This window comes from Mustela lutreola, chromosome 1, assembly GCF_030435805.1.
Source record: "Mustela lutreola isolate mMusLut2 chromosome 1, mMusLut2.pri, whole genome shotgun sequence".
Taxonomy (NCBI): domain Eukaryota; kingdom Metazoa; phylum Chordata; class Mammalia; order Carnivora; family Mustelidae; genus Mustela; species Mustela lutreola.
This window is the reverse complement of record NC_081290.1, coordinates 54,777,187-54,788,304: the sequence shown is the minus strand read 5'-3', so window position 1 is coordinate 54,788,304 and position 11,118 is coordinate 54,777,187. Positions and strand designations below refer to the sequence as shown.

Here is an 11,118-nt window from a genome sequence, read left to right as displayed (position 1 = left end):
TCTGTGCCTCAGTTTCTTTATCTGTGAAATGATGACAACAGTAGTATCTACCTTATACGGACTCTGAAAATTAAATAGTTGAGGTACGTAAAGCATTTAGAAAAGCACCTAATATATGGGGCACCCAATAAATGTTATTTATTATGAAAAATCAAAGCTTAATCCAAGTCAAGAAGTCTATTTTAAATTAATCATCATTCACTATTCACATAACCTGACATTTATGAGACACGAGGTCACTTTTGAGCTGGTAGACTTTAGAGATCAACAGTTCATACCCCTCATTTTATAGAGGAGGTACTTTAGTGCACAGAAGCCAGGACTAGAATCCAGAATCTTCCAGATTAAGTTGATTGTAGTGGTGAGTTGAAAACCAGAGGCATGGTGAAACATGGCTTAAAGCGATGTGGGAGGTAAAGGTGGTTAAGTTGCTTCCCTAAAGGTGATTGTTGGAGTTTGCTGGTGCAGGAATGGTTGCCAACTTCAAGGATTCTGTTCTCCCCAGGACATTTACCAATCTAGGTATCAAGGCTCTGAAAGAAAAACAAAAAAAGTAACAGTAGATTTCTGAAATCCAATCTACATTGGCTTTATTTGAATGTCACTGTGGCTGATAGAATCACCAGAAAGTCAGCAGTATGATTCTGGATTCTGGCTCTTCTCCTCCAAGTGAAAAAGCCGCACTGATGCACCCTCCTGAAATGTATCTTCTCTTTACTTCTACATGCTGAGACCCACCGAACAGGAGGAGGAAGTCTCTCTGGAGTTTGATACAGAGGTAAATGGAATTCTAGGGGACTGAGTATCTCAGATTTTCAAGCTCATGTGCTTAGAGGGATACCACACATACATAGTTAATAAGAAGCATTTTTTTCTAAAATATTTGGCCTAGGGATCTGGCTTTAAAATTTATCCTAATATACTATAACTGTTTTGCATAGGGTTTGTCCAGTTAGATGTTGCTCAGCCAAATAACAAGAGTCCCTTTTTATACATAATTTTGTTAGAAGACTACTTACACTTTTGCTCAAAGTAATAGGACCTAATTAAAAAATACGGATTTAGTCTTTAACCATAATTGTGAAGGGCCCCATTTAACTCAGGACTTTGAAAGATAAATGACTGGTTGAGAAATGCAGAATGGACAGTAAAGAATGAACTATGCTCTTTTGCTAAGCTCATGTTAATATACCTAGAACATTGCAAATAGTATAAAATAAATAGACTGGACCAGGACAGATCTGGATCTGGTTTTAACCTATTAGAGTGTCTATTGGCAGGCAATGCTTTTTGTCAGAAGTAGTAACAAGCTGTCTCTTATTTCATTTTAGCTCTGTTCATTTAAGTAAAATATACTTAAAAAATACTGGGGCACCCCGGTGGCTCAGTTGGTTAAGGATCTGATCTTGATTTTGGCTCAGGTCGTGATCTCAGGGCCATGATACTGAGCTCTGAGGCCAGCTCTGTGCTCAGTAGAGAGTCTGATGGAGATTGTCTCTCTCCTTCTGCTTCTCTCCTGGCTCACACACAAGCTCACTCTCTCTCAAATAAATAAATTAAAAAAATTATTTATTGAACACCCACTCTGTGATGGAAGTTGTACTGTGCTCATTATTGTGGATGTAAGGGTAACTAAGGTGTGGTTCTTATCTTTTTTTTTTTTTTTAAGATTTTATTTATTATTTGACACACAGAGATCACAAGTAGGCAGAGAAGCAGACAGAGAGAGGGGAAGGGAAGTAGGCTCCCTGCTGAGCAGAGAGCCTGATGTGGGGCTTGATCCCAGGACCCTGGGATCATGACCTTCAGTGGGTTAACCCGATGAGCTACCCCGACGCCCCATTGTGGTTCTTATCTTCAAGCAGCTGACTTTTGAAGGGGGCATGGTGGAGGTCCTATGATCTCATCCAGATAGGGATTATTTCTGTTGAGTTTTGTTTTTGTTTTGTTTTGTTTTGGAATTGTCCTTTTATTCCCATATTGATTCATACATGGATATCCTCCACTGAACTGATTGCTTCTTGGTATTGGAATGTTTATCCTCAGTATAGAGCACCTTTAGTTGGTTAGAGTTCAGTCTTTCACCATCAGATAGAATTAAGGTAGTTTATTTTTATTGCTTTAGCTATTTCCATTCTGACTTGCTATTGCACAAATCTAAGCAATGCAGGAAATGACAAAGTGAAAAGACCCTTTGACTAATGCTCTTTTTTTTTTTTTTTTTTTGGTTTGGAGCAGTAAAGGGAAAAAAATAAAACAGACAGACAGACACATACACACACACACTCTCTCTCAAGGCTGGGTATTACCTCTCATTCTAAAGTCCTTTCCTTTAAGAGTGTATCTTGTCTCCCACAAGCAGTTAAACTCCCTCTGAAACAGAAAACATGTAAAATTAAGAGCTGTTCTCTGTGAAAAAGTTCAGTGCTATTAGGCCTTACCTGTTTAAAGTCTCATGTATTTCCTTTGTGAGTTACACCTCAAGAAAGGTTTGTGAAGGATGATTCATGGCTTATGAAGACTAGGTCATTAATTTGGTTTGCTTACAATCTGAAGTAGTTTTGCAACTTTCCACATTTATACCGTAGGGCTGTGCGTATATACGCATATGTGTATTTAAATCTTGTGTTTTTTTCTTATGTAAATATGTATGTATATATACATATATATTTACCACATGGACAGAGCTTTTGTATGATTATCTTATAGTCTGCATGAAATAAGTAGCAGAAATAGGACTAATGAGATGTTTGTCTCCTTAGAATCCTACCCCTACCTTTTTTTTTTTTTTTTTTTTTTTTAAGATTTTATTCATTCATTTGAGAGGGTGAGAGAGGGCACAAGCAGGGGGAGAGGCAGAGGGAGAAACAGACTCCCTGCTGAGCTGGGAGCCCAACATGGGGCTCAGTCCCCATATTGAGATCATGACCTGAGCCAAAGATAGATGCTCAACCATCTAAGCCACCTAGGCACCCCTCTTCCCCTTTCTTACAGCAATAACTTCTAAGTTTCATATGGGGCACCATGCCTTTCCCATCTTCTGTCTGTGTGGACTGGATGGGGCTCCATCCATCATTTCATGGCTGTGTCTTGTCTCAGAGGTCTAAGACAATAAACATCTCTATTGTCTGGCTCCAGGGGTGAGTTCAGAGTAGGGAAGTGACTATTGTGGGCTTGTTGGAAGGAATCTTAGATTTTGGGGTAGCAGCATGGGAAATAGCTCCTCTTTTCTTCTAGACTTGGTGTTCAGAGGAGCTGGGGCTGGAGCTTTTTATCGCCTCCTGGAGTCTCAAATAAAAGCCAACAGAGCAGAAGGCAATGCCAGATAAGGATTAAAAAAAGAGCCTGTACGCCGGTAGCACTGCTGATGTAGGTAAGCACCTACATGAAGCCACACCTCAAAGGCAGTCTTACCTTTGGACTTGTTAGTCAAGCAAAAGCCTTTTTCTGCTCAAGCCTGTGTGGGTTGGGTTTTCAGTCCTAACTGGTAAAACTCTGTAGATGAATAAGCTATGGTTTCAGTTTTCAAGGCCCATAATCTCCCAGGTGGAAAATGGAAGGTGCTTTTCAAGTCTTGAAATTCTTTTTTTTTTTTTTAAGATTTTATTTATTTATTTGACAGACAGAGATCACAAGTAGGCAGAGAGAGAGGGGTAAGCAGGCTCCCTGCTGAGCAGAAAGCCTGATGCGGGGCTTGATACCAGGACCCTGGGATCATAACCTGAGCTGAAGACAGAGGCTTTAACCCACTGAGCCACCCAGGTGCCCCAAGTCTTAAAATTCTTAAAGGTCCTCTCAAAAGCATACTGAGAGGTGATGCATATTCTTGGTGCCTGACAATTTGAGTTTACTCTTGGGTGTGGTCTTTCTTTCCATTTGGCAAATGGTTGATATTCCCAAGGCTAATAAAATATAGGAAAGATTTATCGAAACCCAAGATTTTGATTCAGAAATAACTAGGAAGTTCATCCTTTGCAATATAATAAAAACATCAAAGAACTCTGGTCAAAAGTCCACACCAGCTAGGCTATATCCAGTCTGACAGGAATCTGTGCACTAAATCCATGTGTTATTTTGGTAGTAATTAATTTGTATTTTAATATGCAAACATAGTTCCCCCCCATGATGATCAACATGGTTCCAAAAATTTAGTCATGAAGAAAATGGTGCTTTGTTGTTACAGTGTTAAGCAGAAATAATACACATTTTTAAACTATTATTCTAGTCACTGTGCAGAGAAAAACATGTTTTTCACTTGTTAGAAGGAAATAAGTGAGTTGTTACAATCCGAGTGTAACATTATATGCTAAACTGAAAAAGGGCTGAATGATGGGACAAGAGACACTTTAACACCATACCTCTCCTCAAAGAGGTATGCTCTTCAAAATTGCTAGGTGGGAAGCTGACTGGATAGGAAAAAATTGCCATTTGCTTTATAGCCATACTTGGTAATTGTGAAATTTTATTGTGCTTGATAAAATGGCATGAATATCCTATTTAAACTCTCATGACAAATTAAATATTTGGGAGTGGTTTCTAGAAAGTGATTTTTTTTTTTTTTTATAGTGCCCTGAACATACCAGGCTGTTCCCTATTTCCATGCTTCTGTGGATGTGGTTTCCCCAGGCTGAAATGTCTTTCCTTGCTTTCTGTGCTGAATGAATCCTTCATATATTCAAAAACCAGTGCATACGTTTTGTTTTTACTGGCTTCTCCTCTAGGCATTTGATTGCTCTGTCCATGGTCCCACCACTGTTAGCTTGTCTATGGTAGCATCAGTCAGAATTCATTTGCACCATTTCTTTAGCCCCTGTCTCTGCCACTGGACTTTGAGAAGCTTGGATTCAAAGACTTGTCTGACTCTGCAAGTCCTCATCCATATGTTTGCTGGATGAATAAATACCCCTTGTGGTCCTTGCGTGAGCAAACCTTTTAACTGGTCTGATCATGGCTACCCATTTTGAACACCTAATGATGGTCAAGCAGTGTATAGAATTGTAATTTAATCTTTAATTCTGTTTGTATGTATGATCTTTCTCTCTGTGAGAAAACTAAGACCCAGAGAGGTTTACAGGGTTGCCCAAGTTGTCACTAGTAAGCGACAGGGTATTTGGTCTGTGCTTTTTCCTCTACATAGTATCTCCAACTTTGCTTGAAAGAGTTATTTAAAATTTTTTCTAAAATGCTTCCTTTTAAACATTCCCTGAATATTCCCTTGAGGGCTCTGTTTCCTGCTAGATTTGTGCTACCTGCTTCCGTCTGCAAAATCAAATAAGCCACTTTGTGCAGCTCCTTCCTCAGGAAATCTGGAAAACGGAGCTGTTCTTTCTAGGAACACTAACAATTCATCTCCATGTACTAGCACAGCTTATGATTTTCAATTTAACCCATGCGGCCCCTATTCCTTGGACTGGGATTGTTAGCATGATAAGTCTAAAAAAGTTTTTATTCCCGGCAAACAGAATCAGGGAAGCGGAAGTAGGTTTTCGGAAAAGCTGCTTAAGAAAGAAGTTATTTCAGTAATTGAAGCCAAGTATTTTGATTAAAATGATCTAATTCTTTGCTTTGCTCTGCCAGTGTAGATCTGGTCCACACCTGTTATATTCTGCAGTGCACTTTACCCCAATGGTTGCCAAATGCTGGTTTGTGAGTTCAGCCTGTGCAAGAAGGTTTTCATCAGTCAGAAACAGAGAGAGAGAGAGAGTAATGAGAGATAATGGAGGAGTGTGCATCTGAATATATATGTACTTAGGCATGATGTACATAAATGCCCACACAACCAGTGGTTCCCTTTTTGGTGGAGAATTGTGTTTTTTTGTTTCTCTTTTTAGGGAAAGGAAGAGAGAGAATCATAAGCAGTCTCCCTGCTGAACATAGATCCTGACACAAGACTAGATCTCAGGACCCTGAGATCATGACCTGAGCAGAAATCAAGAGTTAGATGCTTAGCCCACTGAGCCACCTAGGTGCCCTGAGAATTGTTTTTTATTCTGAGATTGTTTCTTACTATCTCCTTTTGCCTTTTAAATATAGTTCTTTAAAGAAATTGTAGCATGAATAGAAGGTAGATAATTTTCTTAGTGCCTGACAAAATGAAAATATCTTCAAAATTCCCACTCAACTCCCTTCTCTTCTCCATCTCCCTAAGTCCTCCATGTTATTTGTTATGCTCCACAAATAAGTGAAACCGTATGGTACTTGACTGTCTCTGCTTGACTTATTTCACTCAGTTGAGGGAAATTGGAAGGGGAGGTAAGCCATGAGAGACTATGGACTCTGAAAAACAATCAGAGGGTTTTGAAGGGGCAGGGGGTGGGAGGTTGGGGTACCAGGTGGTGGGTATTAAGGAGGGCACGGATTGCATGGAGCACTGGGTGTGGTACAAAAACAATGAATTCTGTTATGCTGAAAAGAAATAAAAAAAAATTCAACTGATAACAAAAAAATTCCTACTTCATTCACCTTGATTTTTAAACAAATTTTACGAGGCCGTGAAATTCCAGGGTCTTGGAACAGTGTCTCACTTCCTTTCTCCCTTGGTTCTTTGGCTATAAATAATAAATCTGTCACCAAAGAGGGAAGACCAATGCATTCAAATTGGTTTCCTCCTCTGGACTCTTGTCTTACCTGTTGTCTCTACCTTTTATTGGCAGTTAGAATATGCTGCCTTGTATCATTAGTGTAGACTTATGTCCTCACTAATAAAGTGGATTTCTTTTAGTTGTACTGCTAGCATATACACATGATAGATGCTCAGTTGTTTTAAAATAGATTTAATGTCTGGAACTTGAGGGGAGGTGCTGGAAATTAATAAGATAACAATGGCAGTAGGTTAAATTTAGTATGTGTTAAGTGTTTCCCATACACTAGGCACTATTTTAAGTATTCTGTATGTGTCACTCATTTAATCCTTCCACCACCCAAAAGGGCTAGGTTTCATTATCACCGCCTTCCTTTTTCAGGAGAGGAAGCTGGGAAAACAGAATGTTAAGTAACCTATCTCTAGGCACAGAGCTTTTACCTGGCAGTGGTGGAATTTGAAGCCACGTAGGTTTTGCTTAAACTCAACATTTCTAACGACCACAGTATGCTTCCTCCTGCAAGAACAGTTCTGACTGTCTGCTGTATCAGGAGAAGAATGAGGGTAACAGCTGTAAGAACTGCAGTTGGCAGTGTAACAGTTGTAACTGACATGAGGATGATCCTGGGGCTGCGTGGGTGCTAAGGGCTTTAGGTGCATTATCTTATGCTCACAACAACCCTCTACAATTGAGGGTCCTGTTATCTCATTTTATGGATAAGGAAGCTGAGGCAGAGAGGTCTTGCCCAAGTGACTTGCTCAAGATTGGAAAATGGCCAAACCTGAAACTTGAGCCTAGGTCTGTCTCACTCCAAATGCTGTGAGCTATGATTTTACACTTTGATGAGCCTAGGATTTGGGATCAGAAAATCCCATCTCGAGGCTGTCCAGTAGCAGAGCAGCAATGGCCATGTCACGGGACTCTCTGAGATTGTTCCATCATCTGTTAAGTGGAGGAGATGTGTATAAGATACTTAATAAGCTGTAATGTGCTGCTTAAATGTAATGTATTTATATAAGTGGCCAAGGCTTATTCCACTTCCTGGTCCTCTGAGCATCTCTAGAGATTCAGAAAGCTCACTGCGTTTCCTTTTGACTTCCTTTGCTAGCTTCCCACAACAGCAGGTACCTCAGAAGGATTTGGGCTCTTGTTGCTGAGTAGCTCTAGGAAATGTATTTTGAGTTGCCCATCACCTATAGCCACAGAGAGAAAATCAAGGCTGACAAGTACCTTGCTCATTAGGCAGATGCTCAGTTTTATCCAACCACAAAGATATTGGAAAAGATATTTATAGCTGACCTTTCAAGATTAATAATTCTCGTGAAAGAAAAACTGTGGTAGTTGCCGCCATTAAAAAAAAAATCCTGAGCGTTGAAAGAAATAATTATTTTACTGTTTGTAGTACAGTTTGTTACATTTATTAAAAATTTAATAAAATGCATATGCATATCTATCACACTTAAAAGACTGTCAGTAATGTAAAATCAGTTCACTCTGCTTCTTTAAAATTGAATGGTGACATTCTTATGAGTCCTGGTTATTTTGATATTTTCTTAAAAATATGTGCATTTATCCTATAATTTCAGAAAATAAAATTCTGTAACAATCAGTTAATTAGAAACTCAAATGGATGTTTTAGGCACAGTAAAATGAACTGCTAAAGCATTTATGATTTTAAATGTTAGGAAATAAAAATAGGAAAACATAGGAAATTAGCATGTTCCTTTTTAACTTTTGATCTTCCCTTTTATTCCTTTTGACTCTGTATTTGACTGACAATCTTATGTTTAGATATCACATGTCTAGTGAAGATCTTCCTGGCTTATCTTTTCATCTGAAAAAGGCAAGGATTAGGAGAATCCATTTTGTCTTCAAATAAATGCGTTCTCATTGGGGCAACTTCAGTTCAAAATCCTTATACTGTAAGTAATTGAATGTTCTGTGCTTTGAACATAAAATATGCCATACTGTGAGTGAAACAACCCCACAGCCTTTCTAAATAGGAGTGGCTTGTGTTTTGGAGATGGTTGAGGATAAGGATGGAGGCACAAAGGACACAGTGTAAGTTAACATTGTGGGACTATTTGTTTAAGTATATGATGCTTCTGGTTTGTTGTTTATGGTGGAAATAAAAAGTCATTATAAATTAAGCTGAAAAACAAGTTTAAATAATTTTTGTGAATAGAAGAGCATTTCCTGAATACAAATACCTCATCCTTTCTTTTTAAAACTTTAAATTATTATAAAAGGATTTCAAAAAGGTTTTTATAAAGTAATCACCATTAACACACCAAATAGCCGTCTTATTTATGCATATATTCCTTTCAAGTCTTTGTTCACATATTACAATAATAATTTGCAATTTATATTATTTTAAAATTTGTCATGACATTACATTTACTGCATTATTATCATTACTAAAGCTTGCATAGTTCCTTAATTTGGTTAGTCACTACTTATTTAACCATTTCCTTATTCTTTGGATAATTAGGTTTTTGTTCATTTGTTTTGTTTTTCTAGAAATGGCAATTACACATTCTAGGTTTTCTAACTATTTTGTTCAACTGTTCTTATAGTTTTCTTCGTATTTGTGTATGCTGCTTTTTACTTTAACACATATGGTCTTTCTAATCATTATTAATAATACAGGTCTAAAATAATAATAATAATAATAATAATAATAATAATACAGGTCTAATATGCCTACAGAATTTTTTGCTGTGGTGAGGTTGTTGTTTTTGTTTGTTTGTTTTTTGTCCTTTTTTTTTTTGTGGACAAATTTTCTTTTCTCTGCCGAGTTCCTTCTTTTGCTATATTGTCATGATGCATTCCTATTAATTATTAATGTCCAACTTAAATATCTTTTTGCTGAGGTTTTTGTTGATATTTTCTAGCCTGGGTTGTTCGTCTGTCATTTAAATATCATTTCTTTGTATTAGAGCATACACTGTAGTGCAGTTACATTTAATTTCAAATATGTACTGCCCTTACAACACTGTGCGTGGGTTGAGGACAAGCTCCAAGTGTATTTTATACATATATCCTAACTTCATAGAACAGTTTTAGACAAATTCAATGTTGATTAAATAATTGAGTGATTTAAATAGAAAAGCTTACCAGGGCTTAGATGGATGAAAGAAGACATAAAGCATTGTATTGGAGGAGTTCAGGGCAAGGAGAGACCATTAGGGGCTGGAGGAGAAGCGGAAGGGCAGGAAACCTGTTTCTATTGAGCTTTGTTATGTACCAGGCACTGTGCCAGGTACTTTACATACCTGATATCATTTAACCCTGAGAACTACTCTTGAAATACGTTACTTAAATTGCATACTGCAGATAAAAAAAAATAATGTTCGTAGAGACTGAGTAATTACAAAAGTTCACTCCGTCAGTAAGTGCGGAAGCTGGAGGAGAGAGTGGGAAAAGGGGCATTTCACCGGAATTCAAAAGAAGGGATGGATGGGTGGATACCACAGAGGCACATGCACAAACACAGATAGGGCTTATCATCTAGTATTTGTAGGTTACAGAGGCCAACCCTGCCAGCCTGGAGAGTTTGAAAGTCGGTAGGAGATTGATAATCTGTGTTCATAGTATCATAGAATTTGAGAATCATTAAGTCATTAAGGTCTCTAACAGAGTGGAAGGGATTAAGGTTCTGCTCAGGGGTGTGCCTATATAAATAATGTTACAGCTAGGTTGGCCTGGGCAACTCCTGATACCCAAGGCTGGTCATATTTTCACTACTGTTCTGCTACCAGATGATTATTCTTGAGCCATATTAATTTACATTGCCAAGAGCCTTTGGGAATGCCCAGTTGAGAGTAGTAGTGAAACAAAAGTGGTGGTTGAACTAAGGAAAATAGTTCAAGAAAGAAGGCTCTGATACTTGAAGGATTACATTAAACATCAAAATGCATTAATGTACGAAAGGAATCCATCAAAATCCTTGAGGAGAACACGGGCAGCAACCTCTTCGACCTCTGCCGCAGCAACATCTTCCTAGGAACAACGCAAAAGGCAAGGGAAGCAAGGGAAAAAATGAACTACTGGGATTTCATCAAGATCAAAAGCTTTTGCACAGCAAAGGAAACAGTTAACAAAATCAAAAGACAACTGACAGAATGGGAGAAGATATTTGCAAACGACATATCAGATAAAGGACTAGTGTCCAGAATCTATAAAGAACTTAGCAAACTCAACACCCAAAGAACAAATAATCCAATCAAGAAATGGGCAGAAGACATGAACAGACATTTCTGCAAAGAAGACATCCAGATGGCGAACAGACACATGAAAAAGTGCTCCATATCACTCGGCATCAGGGAAATACAAATCAAAACCACAATGAGATATCACCTCACACCAGTCAGAATGGCTAAAATCAACAAGTCAGGAAATGACAGATGCTGGCGAGGATGCGGAGAAAGGGGAACCCTCCTACACTGTTGGTGGGAATGCAAGCTGGTGCAGCCACTCTGGAAAACAGCATGGAGGTTCCTCAAAATGTTGAAAATAGAACTGCCCTATGACCCAG

The 11,118-nt window shown here is 38.3% G+C and overlaps 1 long non-coding RNA gene across 1 annotated transcript; it reads right to left on the bottom strand.

Moving 5' to 3' along the window:
• Nucleotides 1-229: 229 nt before the first annotated feature.
• On the bottom strand, nt 230-9,795 carry LOC131819328 (uncharacterized). The gene is made up of 3 exons (XR_009349151.1): nt 9,699-9,795; nt 2,310-2,373; nt 230-533 (listed from the first exon to the last, which is right to left on the bottom strand). It is a non-coding gene; the product is annotated as an uncharacterized LOC131819328 (long non-coding RNA).
• Nucleotides 9,796-11,118: the final 1,323 nt, after the last annotated feature.